Below are 15,333 nucleotides of genomic sequence, written 5' to 3'. Positions count from 1 at the left end.
ATTCTCAGGAGCGGCAGTGAGATAGCAACCAGATGATCTGTTTTGATGGGATGCCGAATGAAGGGTAAGTGATCTTTTGGGAAGGAAATCTGCCACCCTTGCCCAGTCTGGCCTACACGTGACTCCAGAGTCACTGGATGGCTTTGTGACTGCCTTCTGAAATGGCTGAGCAAGGGCAATTAGGGCAGCAAATGCTGGTCTTGCCAGCGACACCCATATCCCATGGAAGAATGATTTAAAAAACATTGGTCAGTACACCTAACAAACTCTCCCGCTCTTCTTTGATGGAGAGCTCTATAGGATCTTATAAATCCACTCGGGGCATCGGTTCAACATCCAAAAGACAGCATCTGTGACAGTGCGCCTCTCGGTTCTGTGCTGGAGTGTCACCCCTCTTCCATGTTGAGATTGGAGCTGCCTCTGAGTTGGGAAGTTGTGGGTATGAGAGTGTTATCCTTTGAGCCAGAGCTGACACCATGCCACAGGGAAGACTAGATGACAAACGCTAAGCACTGTGAGGAGGGTATATCTCTTCGTGACCAGCGCTCCTGCTGTCAGGGATGGAGGCTCCTTCAGAACATTTTGTAAAATGAAATCTACCTGAAGACCTTTGGCCTGCTTCCATCTTTTTCCTTGTGGCCGCTCCTGCTTTTCTATGCCTGGAATCAGACGGGAAGCAGAGAGATGTTGCACACAAAAGAGTGGGTGTACTCGTCCATGGGGTGGCAGTGGTGCAGTGGTATTGTCACTGGACTAGTAGTCTAGCAAAGGAAGAACAGAACCTGGGACCTGGGTTCAATTCCAGCCTCGGGTCACTGTCTGCCTGGAGTTTGCACATTCTCCCCATGTCTGCATGGGTGTGCTCCGGTTTCCTCCCAAAGATGTGCATGCAGGTCAGGTGATTGGCCATGCTAAATTGACCCTAGTGTCAGGGGGATTAGCAAAATAAAGTGCATGGGGTTACGGGAATAGTGCCTGGGTGGGATTGTTGTTGGTGCATACTCAGTGGGCCGAATGGCCTTCTTCTGCACTATAGGGATTCTGTGAAATGGAAGGCAGTTAGGGACGGGCAATAAATGCCTAACCAGCGATGTTCTGATCCTATAAATGAAAAAGCTCTAACCAAAAGTACAAGCCTGAAAGGTTGAGTGTCTCAGTTCCAGAACACACAGCTCATACACATCAGCAGTAAACAAAGCAGCAGCAAGGAGAAAGCATGTTTTTCAAATTAAATAACAACAAATAATTGTCTCTTTCTTTAACTTTCTTTGAGCTGTGCTGACAGTCTCCTGGCTTAAGTGAAGCGACTCAAATTAAATTGCACGCACAGTCTGCGCAGTAAGATTAATTAAATACGCAGTCACAAAAGAGCTCGGAGGGCATGAATCGCAGCAGTGTTCCGATCCCAGGATGGCTGACATATCCTTCACCTCTTGCGGGGAAGTATCTGATTAAAAACAGCTCCACGTCCACCAGGACCAGCATCGATATGGCCTATTTGGACTGAAGGAAAGCTGCCACAGCATACAACACACACATCCACAAACACAGCTCTTCTCCCATCACAGACCATCACCATCCTCCGCCCCCCCCCCCCACCGCCGTTGCTGCCTGTTACATTTCTAACTTTTCCCAATTCTGACAAAGTTTTGTCAACCTGAACCAGCGACTGTTGTTGCTGCCCGACCTGCTGAACATTTCCAGAATTTTCCATTTTTATTCCAATTCAGCTCTGCTTACTTCAGGTTCTTTTTTTGTTTGTCCATCTGCAACAACTGTCTGTCTCCTTCACCCCTTTCTTTCCCTCTGCTCGGTATGGTGGCTCAGGGATTAGCGCTGCTGCCTCCCAGCAGCAGAGACCTGTGTTCGATTTTCAGCTTGGGTCACCGTCTGTGCAGAGTCTGTAAGTTCTCCTCGTGTTTGTGTACATTTTCCTCCGGGTGCTCCAGCTTCCTCCCACAGTCCAAAAGATGTGCTGGTTAGGAGCATTGGCCATGCTAAATTCTCCCTCAGTGTACCTGAACTGGCGCCGGAGTGTGATGACTAGAGGATTTTCACAGTAATTTTATTGCAATATTATGTAAGTCTACTTATGACACATAAATAAACTTTAAAACTCTCACTCTTTCCTTCCCCATTAGTGCTCTCTCTGTCTCTGTTCCGATGTGGATATGCCGGCGTTGGACTGGGGTAAACACAGTAAAAAGTCTGACAACACCAGGTTTAAGTCCAACCGAGTTATTTGATAGTAAACTCACAAGCTTTCGGGGTTAGTCCCTTCGTCCGGTGAATGGAGAGTTCTGGCCTCAGACAGAGCATATAAAGCACAGACTGTTTACAAATTACTGATTAGAATGCGAATCTTTACACCTAACCTGCTGTTCAAGTCTTAAAGTCCACGCACATTGTTAGCCACTTTAAGACTTGAACAGCAGGTTAGGTGTAAGGATTCGCATTCTAATCAGTAATCTGTAAACTGTCTGTGCTTTATATGCTCTGTCTGAGGCCAGAACTCTCCATTCACCTGACGAAGGGACTAACCCCGAAAACTAGTGAGTTTACTATCAAATAAATCGGTTGGACTTAAACCTGGTGTTGTCAGACTTCTTACTCTCTCTGTTCCCTCAGGTGTACATGAGTGTGGTATAAATTCTGTTTTTATTGTAATCAGGCATTCCTTCAGGAGCTTGATAAAGTGTGGTGTAGCCTCTAAAAGATGGGCAGCAAGGACAGGGCTCTTGGGCAAGTTGAACTTGAACAAGTTGTGTAAGGCAATGTCTTGAAAGAGCTGTTTATGTGGAGTGAAGTTTGGAAGGCTGGCAAGAAGAGTGTTGGCTATGAGTTGACTCTGAATGTGTTTGTACAGATGTGGCTTCCTGTGTTGCTACTGGGGTGGGGGGCAGGGGGATTATAGTTGATGTTGTATTTTTAATATGTCTCGAATCAATACAGACAACATTACTTTCTAAATGTGCAACAAGAGTTTACACACATCTCTGCAATCAGAAAGTGTCTGCACTCATGCTTCTAGTTGGATTTGCCATGCATTATCAATCAAGCACAGTGAGCAAGGATTAGTTACCAGACTCCCCGAATCAAACACAGAACAATTGAACACTCCAGCGGGGATTGAGATGGGTGATGCTTCAGAGGAAGAAGTAGGCCTCCTCTGTGATTGAGCTGGATGTAGGCTTTGAAGTACAGCTTGGAATTAACCGGAACACTGTGAATGTGCATTGATAGGAGATGGAATGGGAAAATAAGAATGAGGAATTGCTTTAGTCTTGCAAGTGACCCAATGACTTGATGCTTGACAGAGAGTGTGAATATAAACATGAACCCTGCATGATCAGTCCTAAATGGCCTACCTCATAACCTGAGACTGTGACCCCTTGTTAGAACAAAGAACAAAGAAAATTACAGCACAGGAACAAACTCTTTGGCCTTTCAAGTTGAGAGTTTTCTCCAGATTCTCTGACAGTCAGTGTACAGAGAACATGGGGGGCGTGGTTTGTGCTGTCACTCTGGAGAGGCGGGGCCTGTTGGAATCATGGCAACGCTGGCTCCGCAGAGATCAGAACGCCATCTTGGAAAGGTGCCCCGATCAGCACTGAAAAGAAACTCCCCCCTCTACCCCACTCCACCCCCCTGAACACGGGAGATGGCCCACAAGCATTGGGTCTTCACCCCACCCCGACCATGCTGCCCATCTGAACTAAAACCCCCGACCCTTCCAGAGACTATACCCCTCTATTCCCATCCTATTCATGTATTTGTTAAGATGCTCTTTAAAAGTCATCTTGTTCTTGACACACCCAGCCAGAGGAAACAACATCCCTGTATCCAGCCTGCCCAGCCCTGTCAGAGTTTTATGCATTTCAATTAGATCCCTTCTCATTCTTCTATATTCCACTGACTACAGGCCCAAACTCTTCCCATAGGGTGATCCTGCCATCCTTGTGGCCTGTAAGGGCCTGGTCTTGGCAATGGGTATGAGTGAGTTACATTTTTGACCAGCTCACGGGCCACCTGTGGGGACCCTTACCCACTGCCAGGGAAAATTGCTGGCTTTTGGGAAGCCCAGATGCATGTTCCTAAGATAAACATAACACCTTTAAAGGTCTAGAACCTCTCCTAGAACCTGGCCCGCTTTCTATAAAAAGCAGCTTAAATGTGCCATCTGTGCCCTGGCCCAGATCCTGGCTAACCAGGTCACTGAGACCAAACCTGCATCAACGTCATCCCAAACTCTGTCCCTCTCCCGAATACTCTCTGTTGTTTATTTTTTCCCAAAAAAAAGCAATTTCATTTGGAATTTTGCCAGGATCTTTAAATATAATGGGGAGCTCAGCATTCCACAACATCCTCAAGTAGTTAAGGAAGTTTGTGAGGCAGGGACTTTTCCCTTGTAAATCCGCACCTGGCTGCTTCCCATTAAGTTACTGGAGCTCTGGCATCCCTCCAATCTGGGTCGCCAACCCTAGTTGGATGTACGCCTGGAGGGTTAATCACATGACCACTCGCCACCAATAGCTCTGTTTGGTCAATTCGCCCACCCCATTTCCAACGTTTCTGAGACTGAAAGAATGGCAGGAAAACCGCACTTCTGTCTCTGGACTTTGCTTGAAGTCAAGGGATTAATCTTCAAGTCTTGAAGGCTCTAGGGCATTCCTGGAGAATTGGCAACCCTACGAGGCTGAGGAGAGATGCTGTCAGCACAGATGGACAGGGCCAGTGTTTGCGGGTTAGTGCATCTGGGTAAGCCTGGAACGGACTTGTTTTTTCATTGCCTGGAGCTACCGATAGTGTGGGACAAATTTTTTTTAAAAAGGATTTTTTTACCAAAAGGAAAGCTTCATATTCCCACGCTCCCCACTGCCATTTACTCCCTGTTACAGGGCTGTTACAATGGTTTTCTTGTATTTAAAACTATCATTCCCCTCAAATAACCAGGCAAAGTAACAGAGTGATTTAAGATGAATTTTGCTACAGCTATCAGACTTTGAATGAAATCATTCAGACCATTCAGAGTGAAAAAAAATCAGAAATACATAGGCAATTAAAGTCTCAGCTTCGATTACAAGTAATTAGCATATACCAATAGATATATAGGAGCTATTCCTATCCAATCATAGTTAAGGTTACACCATGCATACGTAAGAGTATAATGTCCAATTAAAACTTGAGGTGGAGATGCTGGCGTTGGACTGGGGTGGACACAGTAAAATGTCTCACAAAACCAGGTTAAAGTCCAACAGGTTTATTTGGAATCATGAGCTTTTGGAGCACTGCTCCTTCATCAGGTGAGTGGAGGTAGGTTCATGAACACAGCATACATAGGCCAAGATACAATTGAAAGATAATTACAGATTAGAATGTGAAGAATGGTTGGAATGCGAGTCTTTACAGGTAATCAAGTCTTTACAGGTACAATGTGACTGGAGAGAGGGATGATCACAGGTTAAAGAGGTGTGAATTGTCTCAAGCCAGCACAGTTAGTTGGATTTTGCAAGGCAGGCAGTATGGTGGGGTTACAAGTAGTGTGACATGAAATTTGTAATCCCCCAACCATATTATATATGCTGTGTTTGTGAAATTACCTCCACTCACCTGATGTAGGAGCTGCCCTCTGAAAGCTTGTGATTCCAAATAAAGCTGTTGGATTTTAACCTGGTGTTGTGAGACTGCTTACAATTAAAACTTGTGCATGTTATATCACCAAGAAATGATAGCTATATGACCAACGGTATCTCAATCTCCCTTTCCATTGTTCCTTGTTCTAAAGGACAAACATGAACTGCAGCTGCACATAATTCGATTAGTTATAACTTGAGCGTTAACTTGGCTTACTTTCCCTGTGTGACTGAGGTTCAGCTTGCAGCTTATGTGATTTTTAAATTTGTGTGATTATTAACCCTCTCACCCCCCACTGTCATTCACGCCTGATGCGGGCTAAGGGATTCAGGAAGTTATGGCATTTGTTGAATTTTTTTTTCCGGACCAACACTAGCTTACAGGTCAGAACCTGCTCCATGGTCTCCCCACACCAGCTAGTCTAGACGTGGCAGGGGAGATGGCAGCCTAGTGCTATTACCGCTAGACTATTAATCTAGAAACCCACTAATGTTCTGGGGGTCCGGGTTCGAATTCCATCGCAGCAGATGTTGGAATTTGAATTCAATAAACAAAAAATCTGGAATGAAGAATCTACTGATGACAATGAGTCGATTGTCAGAAAAACCCATCTGGTTCACTCATGTCCTTTTAGGGAAGGAAATCTGCCATCCTTAGCTGGTCTGGCCTACATGTGACTCCAGAGTCACAGCAATGTGGCTGACTCTCAAATGCCCTCCAAGGATAACTACGAATTAGTAATAAATGCTGGCCAGCAGCACCCATGTCTCACAAATGAATAAAAAAAAGTTCCTGCAATTTTCAGATCTGGGATTGACTCTGTTTGTAGCTTGCAGCAGGACTCAGTCCCGAGTGGCTCAGTGGTTAGCACTGCCGCCTCACAGTGCCAGGGACCCAGGTTCGATTCCGGCCTCAGGTCACTGCCTGTGTGGAGTTTGCATGTTCTCCCTGTATCTGCATGTGTTTCCTCCGGGTGTTCTGGCTTCCACCCACACTCCAAAGATGTGCAGGTTAGGTACATTGGTCATGCTAAATTGCCCGTTATGGTCCAAAGATGTGTCGCTTAGCAGGGTAAATGTGTGGGGTTACGGGGATAGGGTCTGGGTGGGATGCTCTGATGAAGAATTGGTGCAGTTCTGATGGGCTGAATGGCCTCCTTCTGCAGTGTAGGGATTCTATGAAGTACAAAGAACAGGTTACTTGAGCCTCTCCACTGCCAAATGAGTAGAGGTGGCAACCATTAATGTGGAATATCAAGTATACCTGCAGCCTCAGTCATGATAAGTTCACATTCCACTGTGCTTCCATTTTAACTGCTTTTCACATTGTTTGCATGAACTGGGTTATGATTCTCACTGTGAAAGGAACTGGGATTCTCCAAGCACTAATAATCCTGAAATATAGTGTAATGAAAATGAATTTAACTTATGCAATTGCCTTGAAACAATAACCCACGCTCACAGACCATTTACTCAGTGGTAGTTTTATTTCTTCTTTGAGTTGTCAGCAGATCTCAACCTTCGTTTTTTTTAAAGTTGCTTTTCTGCAATTGTTGTCCATGTAAATTGAGTTCATTCCTTCCTCGGACCTGTTCAGAGTGACACTGGGGTCACAGGCACCAAAATCTGCATTTCCTCTGTGACCACTTCCAGGCGTCCCTCACCATTGTTACATGTTCCCCGTATGGCTAGTATTAAATTCGGGAGCTTTGAGCACAAGCTGACACTCCAGTGTTGCACTGAGGGAGTTCTGCACTGTCACAAGTGTCATCTTTCAGATGGAAGATTAAACTGAAGCTCTATCAGCCCTCTCAGATGAGTTTAAGATTGGATTGCACTGTATGAAGATGACCAAGGGGTGTCCTCCTGAATGTCCCAGCCAATAACCACTCCTCAATCCACACCTAAATACAGGTTTTCTGTTCAGTACTGCACTGCTGTTATATGGGAGCTTGCTGTGCACAAATTAGATGCTGCATTTCCTACATTGCCACAGTGAGTATACTTGGCAATGAAAGTACTTCACTGGTCGTGAAGCACTTTGGGACATTCAGAAACTAATAAAAGCTGCTGTCGGTATGCGAGTTGTATTTTTCCTTGCATTAATATCTCGAGCCTGTTTTACCAGATGGAGCATTGGGCTGCTTTGTAGTGATGTATCTGTGAGTTGTCAGATAGGGAATGGAAAAGTGCCTTTTAGTCCACAAGGTGCGTCACAACCCAACTCTTGACCATCTTAACCTCCTGGCAAAGGACTTGCCAAATTCCCCCTTTCACCCATTCCCTCCACTCTATTATAATCATAGAATCATACAGTGCAGAAGAGACCCTTCAGTCCATCGAGTCCACACCAACACATTAGAAAGACCTGAACTCCCACCCAATCCCATCTGCCAGCACTTGGCCCACAGCCCTGAATGTTAATAATACACCTAGTGTCATCCAGATACTTTTTAAAGGATATGAGGCATCCTGCCTCCACCACCCTCTCAGGCAGCGCATTCCAGACCGTCACCACCCTCTGGGTAATAAAGCTTTTCCTCCCATCCCCCCCAAACCTCCTGCACCTCACCTTGAACCTGTGTCCCCTCGTGACTGACCCTTCAACTAAGGGGAACAGCTGCTCCTTATCCATTCTGTCTGTGTCTCTCGTAATCCTGTACGCCTCGATCAGGCCACCCCTCAGTCTTCTCTGCTCCAACGAAAACAACCCAGGCCTATCCAACTTCTCTTCCTAACTTAAATGTTCCATCCCAGGCAGCATCCTTGTGAATCTTCTCTGAACCCCCTCCAGTGCAATCACATTCCTATAATGTGGTGACACAGTACTCCAGCTGTGCCCTCACCAAAGTCCTATACAACTCCAACATGACTTCCCTGCTTCTGTAATCAATGCCTCGATTGATAAAGGCAAGTCCCATATGCTTTTTTCGCCACCCTAATGTGCCTTTCCACTTTCAGAGACAAACCTTGCAATTCTCCTTTTATATGTTTGGAAATGAAAGATGCTCACAATTTTACTCCTTTAAAAATGTTTGTTCCTGTGGAGCACCAAATTACTCTGTGGAGCGGCACGGTGACACAGTGGTTAGCATTGCTGCCTCATAGTGCCAGGGACCCGGGTTCAATTCTCGGCTTGGGTCACTGTCTGCGTGGAGTCTGCACATTCTCCCCGTGTCTGTGTGGGTTTCCTCCGAGCACTCCGGTTTCCTCCCACAGTTTGAAAGACGTGCTGCTTAGATGCATTGGCCATGCTAAATTCTCCCTCAGTGTTACCCAAACAGGTGTTGGAGTGCAGCAACTAGGGAATTTTCACAGTAACTTCATTGCAGTGTTAATGTAAGCCTAGTTGTGACATTAATAAATAAAATTAAAACATCTGGCAGAAAGGAGCTCTATGAGGGGTTAAGAGAAGGCTGAATGGTGGGCAGGCAGATACAAGGATCCCACTGAGGGGCAGAAAGTACAGGCTAAATTCAACTGTAGAATTTCTAAATTCGCAGCAATTGGTTTCTTCTGTCTAAACAAAATATCATTTTAGGTTTTTGGCAGAAAGGAAGCTAAGGAATTAAATCTGCAGCTTGTCTCTTGCTTGTAAGCAGTTGCAAACCAACGGACCACAGGGGCCTGCTGTATTAAAGGAGGCCTCAACCCGCAGGCAAGCATTGAAGCCTTCTCCCCCTTTCCCACCCACCCACCTTTTCCCTGCTTCTGGCAACACAGCTGCTGCAGATAATTCGGCTCTCAGGCCTACAATCAAAGCCCGGGGCTGCACCCTTGACCTGCGTCTGTTTACAGCATGTATTTCTGAACGAGTCACTGCTTATTGGCTCAGACAAATAGTTTGCATCAGGGTTTAGAATGTAGGCAGCAATCGACAGAATGCAAATCTGTCATTTCGTCATCACTCATCAGCGTCTGGCAAGAGTGCTGGGCTGGGCCGTTCATAGTCACCGTTCGTTTGGTTTGTCTGTTCCTGCTGTGCTGAAGGAGGCCATTCAGCCCTTTAGGTCTCTGCCACTGTATTGACTTTAATCAGGCAATTGAGGTGGGCCTGTGAGAATATGAACTCCCTGAGTAAGGGCCAAATTGATGGGCCAATCAAGGAGCCTCTTGTTTTGTATTTAACCAGGAGTGCCGGTTCCTCTGGGACTCCTAGCGCAGGCTGCTAACCCTGTATACTGTTGTCCGACTTGTGAATAAAGGGATTTTGGTGAAGTGACTTCTGCCTCTGAGGATTTATTACAGCCCCCCTCCCTGGGAGAACCTCCCATTACTTCCACTCCCCCAGCGTTAGGCCCACATTTTCAAAGTTCCACCTTGGCAGAAGGGGAGGCCAGTTTTCATGATATAAACCCGGGCAGTCGTTGCGAAGACATCTACCCTTCCGCACTGTTCAAACTGAAGAATCGCCAACACAAAATCACTGGCCATGTTGTGCCTCATCTGACCACAGTGATCCTCAATCACATCAGATGCACACACCACACCAGAAGTAGGCCATTCAGCCCCTCAAGTCTGTTCTACCATTCAGTTAGACTATGACTAATCTGCAACCTGAACTCTGGTTAACTGCCATTGCTCCACTGATACCTACATCCAATAAAAACCTACCTGTCTGACTCCTGAAGATTTTGATTGGATCCACACTTGCAGTCAAATGTTTTCACAGCAGCCTTACCTAACATCAGGAGAGACATTGGTGTAGCGAAAATGTCACTGGATCAGTAATCCAGAGGCCCAGCCTCTAATCTCTGGGGATATGGGTTCAAATCCCAACATGGTCATTGGTAGAATTTAAATTCTCTTAGCTGGCCTGGCTTCCACGTGACTCCAGACCCACAACAACATGGTTGTCGTTTAGCTGTTCTCAAGGGCAGTTAGGGATTGGCAACAAATGCAGAGCCTTGATGATGGATCATCCAGACTTGAAGGGTTGGCTCTATTCTCTCCCCACAGATGCTGACAGACCTGCTGAGATTTTCAAGCATTTTCTTTTTGTGTTACATAAAACAAAGGGATTATTGATGGTGCCATTAGCGGCTGAAGAGTGTTCATAGTGGCAAAGATAGGAGAGCAAAATGTGTTAATAGGAGAACGAAGATCAGTGCCCAGTGGGAACATAACTGAACAAAAGACTGGTGGCCATGCGGAGTAGTGTTGGGACAGCTCATGGGCTGAATAATAGAAAACAAAAGAGGGGAATCAAGATGGAGGGGAAAGTTTGCATCCTAAAGTTGCTGAACTCAATGTTGAGTCCAAAAGGCTGTAACGTGCCCAATCGGAAGATGAGATGCTGCTCCTTCAGCTTGCATTGGGCTCCACTGGAACATTGCAGCAATGATGTGGAGATGCCGGTGTTGGACTGGGGTAAACACAGTAAGAAGTCTCACAACACCAGGCTAAAGTCCAACAGGTTTATTTGGTAGCAAAAGCTACTAGCTTTTGGAGCACTTGCTGTCCCTTCATCAGGTGAGTGGGAGTTCTATTCACAAACTCAATTGGCAAAATAATGATTGGAATGCGGGTTTTTACAGGTAATCAAGTCTTAAAGGTATGGACAAGGCCAAGGACAGATACATGGGCATGAGAGCAAGATGCTGAGTTAACACAGCAAGCAACAGGAAGGTTGGGGTCATGTTTGCAGACTGAGTGAAGCTGTTCCACAAAGTGGTCACCCAGTCTGCACTTGATCTTCCCAATGTAGAGGAGACTGCATCGGGAGCAGTGAATGCAATAGACCAGATTGGAGGAGGTGCAAGTGAAGTGATGTTTAACACTATTGTTTATGTACTGGTCAACTGGAGGGTAAATGTTAAGGCCCTGCTTTGAGTCCGCAGGCCTGTTCATAACATCATAGAAATCCTACAGTGCAAAAGGAGGCCATTCGGCCCATCAGATCTGCACCAACAACAATCCCACCCCAAGCCCTATTCCCACAACCCCACATATTTACCCCGCTAATCTACACATCGCAGGACACTAAGGGGCAACTTAGCATGGCCAAACAACCTACCCCACACATCTTTGGACTGTGGGAGGAAATCCGCACAGAAAACGTGCAAACTCCATGCAGACAGTGACCCAAGCCGGGAATCAAATCCAGGTCTCTGGAATTGTGAGGCAGCAGTGCTAACCATTGTGCCACTGTCAAGCAGGACGTGACAAAACAAGGCATTAAGGTGTGGTGGATATACTACCTGCAGCACCCCCACCACTCTGCAGTCTGTCACTCTGAGACAACTCAAGTAGAAAACCAATCTTGACCTCAGCTTCTCTCTTGGGGATTTTTTTTTGCTCTGGTGGCTATTTTTAGTGCACCATAAAATATGTTCTCATCGCATTCCTGCTTTTTAGCAAGACTCGTTAAACTTGTTTATTTTACTTCCAACACTGATACATCATCAAAGTGCCTCTTGAGTTTGCACATTCAGACTGAGATGTTCTCCTTCTGATTGCAGGATCGATACCAGCGTCATTCCAAACAGATTAAATGGTGGGGTTTCTCTGGCTGAAGATGCTCTATTGTGGCCAGTAAGTGATACTTTAAGTTGTTCTGCAAAATTCTTTGTCTATTTCTTTTGTCATAAATTAGTCGATAACTGTTTGAAAATAGCACATGGCAGGATGGAGCATAAATAACTCCAATGATGTGTAAATTAGGTTGGTTTACCACAGTAAACTGCCTCTTAGTGTCGAGGAGATTAGAAGGGTAAATACTTCTTTTAAAAAAGTTAATTTATTAGTGTCACCAGTAGGTTTACATTAACACTGCAATGAAGTTATTGTGAAAAATCTTAGTCGTCCCACTCAGGTACACCGAGGGAGAGTTAGGTGCCAATGCACCTAACTAGCACGTCTTTCAAATTGTGGGAGGAAACCAACGCAGACATGGGGAGAATGTACAAACTCCGAACAGACAGTGACCCAAGCCGGGAATCAAACCTGCATCCCTGGCGCTGTGAGGCAGCAGTGCTGATCACTGTGCCACCATGCTGCCCTGCAGGGGGTATGGGGGATATTTAGGGCCTGGGTGGGATTGTTGTCAGTGCAGGCCCGATAGGCTGAATGGCCTCCTTCTGCCCTGCAGCGTAGTGACTAAAGCATCCAACCTGTAGTGCTTCCAAGTGGCCGGGATTGCTTTCTGTACTGTTCCATTGGTGTTCCGGGATCTTGCTGTGTACAAAATGGCTGCTGTTTTTGCCAACTTGACTCAATAGTCTTGGCACCTCAGTAACAGGCTGAGCCTGAAGCACTTTGAGGATTTTCTGACAGACAGGATGATGGTGCTGTACAGTATTTTTCCTGTTAATCGGAAATTGGACCTTTTATGCCTGTTTGCCCACGTGAATTTAGAATTTCTATTGTCACAGATGTTTAGCCATGCTTGTGTGTGGGTGCTATTTTGTTTTACACCTATTGTGCTAACTATTTTGAAGAGAAAATCAAAACACGTTTTTTTAAGTGTTTGTATGTGAACTTGCTGGCTGGAAGCAATATCACCAGATTTCATCTAGATTTTATCCTCATGTAAAAACATACCAACATAATTGATTATACAGAGCATCTTGTTTGTACAACTCACTTCCACTTGTTACTGTCAAGAGTTAATGATTTTGAATGTTGCGATTGAAAACATGTGGCTGAATCCCACATACGAAAAGGTTGGTTTAAGGACTAATTAAGGCAAAGCATTAGCAGCTTTTTTTTAAGAATGAGACCTTCAGCACTAATTATGCTGAATCAGCCTGAGGAACCAGGGCTTTGATTTCCCCCAGGGACTTCTTATTAATGATTTAGAAAGACAGGAACAGGAGGAAGCATTTTAGCCCCATTCCACCATCCAATGAGATTGTAGAATCTCTACAGTGTAGAAGAGGCCATTCCGTCCATTGAGTCTGCACTGGCTCTCTGACAGAGCACTCAGCTCTCTCCCTGCCCTATGCCATTAACCCCACACAGCTAATCCATCTAATCTGCACACCTTGGGACACTAAGGGGCAATTTAGCATGGCCAATACACCTAACCTGCGCATCTTTGTACATCATGCCTGCCTCATTCCACTCCTGCCTTTTCCCCATTAAGCCTTTGGTTAACAAAACTCCATCAGTCTCAGATGTAATGTTAGACATTGGATCCAGCATCAATTGCATTTGCAGAGTTCCAAACTTCTACCATCCACTTGAATTTCATACTGTTTCCTAATTTTACTCCTGTAAGGTCTGACTCTGAAGCTATGCCCCCCACTGAATCCTAGACTCTCCACTCGGTGGAAACAGTTTCTCTCAATCTATTCCATTTATACTTTTACAACAATGAGAAAACCAGCCTCCCATCCACTGACTCTGTCTACACTTCCTGCTGTCTCGGAAAAGCAGCCAACGTAATTAAGAACCCCGCACACCCCGGACATTCTCTCTTCCACCTTCTTCCAGCAGGAAAAATGTACAACAGTCTGAGGTCACGTACCAACCCACTCAAGAACAGCTTCTTCCCTGCTGCTTTTGAATGGACCTACCTCACATTCAGTTGATCTTTCTCTACACCCTAGCTACGACTGTAACACTACATTCTGCACTCTGTCTTTTCCTTCTCTATGAACGGTATGCTTTGTCTGTATAGCGCGCAAGAAACAATACTTTTCACTATATGTTAATATGTGTGACAATAATAAATCAAATCAAATCACCCCGAAACCTTCTAAATTCCAGGGAAGTTATGGGATGCGGATGACACTGGCAAGGTCAGCACACGCCGTCCATCCCTAATTGCCCTTGAACTGAGCGGCCTGCTCTGCCATTTTATAGGCTAGTTAAGAGTTAAAAGTCTGGATTCGCACATAGGTCAGACCAGGTAACGATCAGAATCAGTGATACTTGTCATGGTCAACAAATACAGCAAATGCAGGAAATATTCAGCAGATCTGGCAGGATTTTCTGTTTTAGATTCCAGCGTTTTGCTTTTATTATAGTTGTCACGGTCACCATATTGAGACTAACTTCATCATTCCAGATTTATTGTTTGGTTTTAAATACCACTAGCTGCCATGGTGGGATTTGAATCAAGTCCCTCAGGGATTAGGTTTGTTAGTCCGGTGATATTACCACTATGTCAGTCTCCTCGTGAGGTACAGGCCGAGTTTGTGTAGTTTCTCCTTATAATCTCACTCTTGGTGTACAGGCATCACTCTGGTGAAGCTCCCTCCAAGGTGAATCTAGCCAGCAGTTTCTCAATAGTGAGGTTGTCATCCATGTCCATCAGGCGTGGTGAACCCTCAGATGCCCGAGAAGCCTGATTCTGGATCCATAAGTGGTTACATTTCATTGGCCTGTGAACTGGTGGAAGATGTCTTATGATTGCTAAAGGTGCTATATAAATGCAAGTTTTTTTAATTCTGCTTCCTTGCGATATTTGGAAGGCTGTTTGGTGAGGGACTAACCCTTTCTGGTAAAAGTCTCCATCTCTCTCCCTCTCTCTCTGTCACACTCTCTCTCCGTCTTTCTCTCTCTCTCTCTGTCATTCTTTGTCACTCTCTCACTTTCTCTTTCTCTCTCTCTGTCTCTCCCTCTGTCTCTTTCTCTGAATCTCTCTCTCTGTCTATCTCTCTCTGTCACTATCTCTCTCTCTGTCACTGTCTCTCTGTCATTCTCTCTTTGTCACTCTGTCACTCTCTCTCTGTCACTATCTCTCTCTCTGTTA

General features: G+C 45.4%; 1 protein-coding gene across 4 annotated transcripts in view; it reads left to right on the top strand.

Annotated features, from left to right (window-relative positions):
- Positions 1 to 15,333, top strand: part of LOC145354485 (leucine zipper putative tumor suppressor 2 homolog) — a 191,632-nt gene that overhangs the window by 31,069 nt on the left and 145,230 nt on the right. For all 4 annotated transcript variants that reach the window (XM_080205886.1, XM_080205884.1, XM_080205885.1 and 1 more), the window contains exon 2: positions 12,095 to 12,167. The gene's annotated coding sequence lies outside the window, so the exon portion shown is untranslated. The remainder of the gene's footprint in view (positions 1 to 12,094; positions 12,168 to 15,333) is intronic.

The sequence above is a fragment of the Carcharhinus amblyrhynchos genome, chromosome 17 (genome assembly GCF_965287045.1).
Source record: "Carcharhinus amblyrhynchos chromosome 17, sCarAmb.v2.hapA, whole genome shotgun sequence".
Classification (NCBI taxonomy): domain Eukaryota; kingdom Metazoa; phylum Chordata; class Chondrichthyes; order Carcharhiniformes; family Carcharhinidae; genus Carcharhinus; species Carcharhinus amblyrhynchos.
This window is presented reverse-complemented; position numbering and strand designations above follow the sequence as displayed.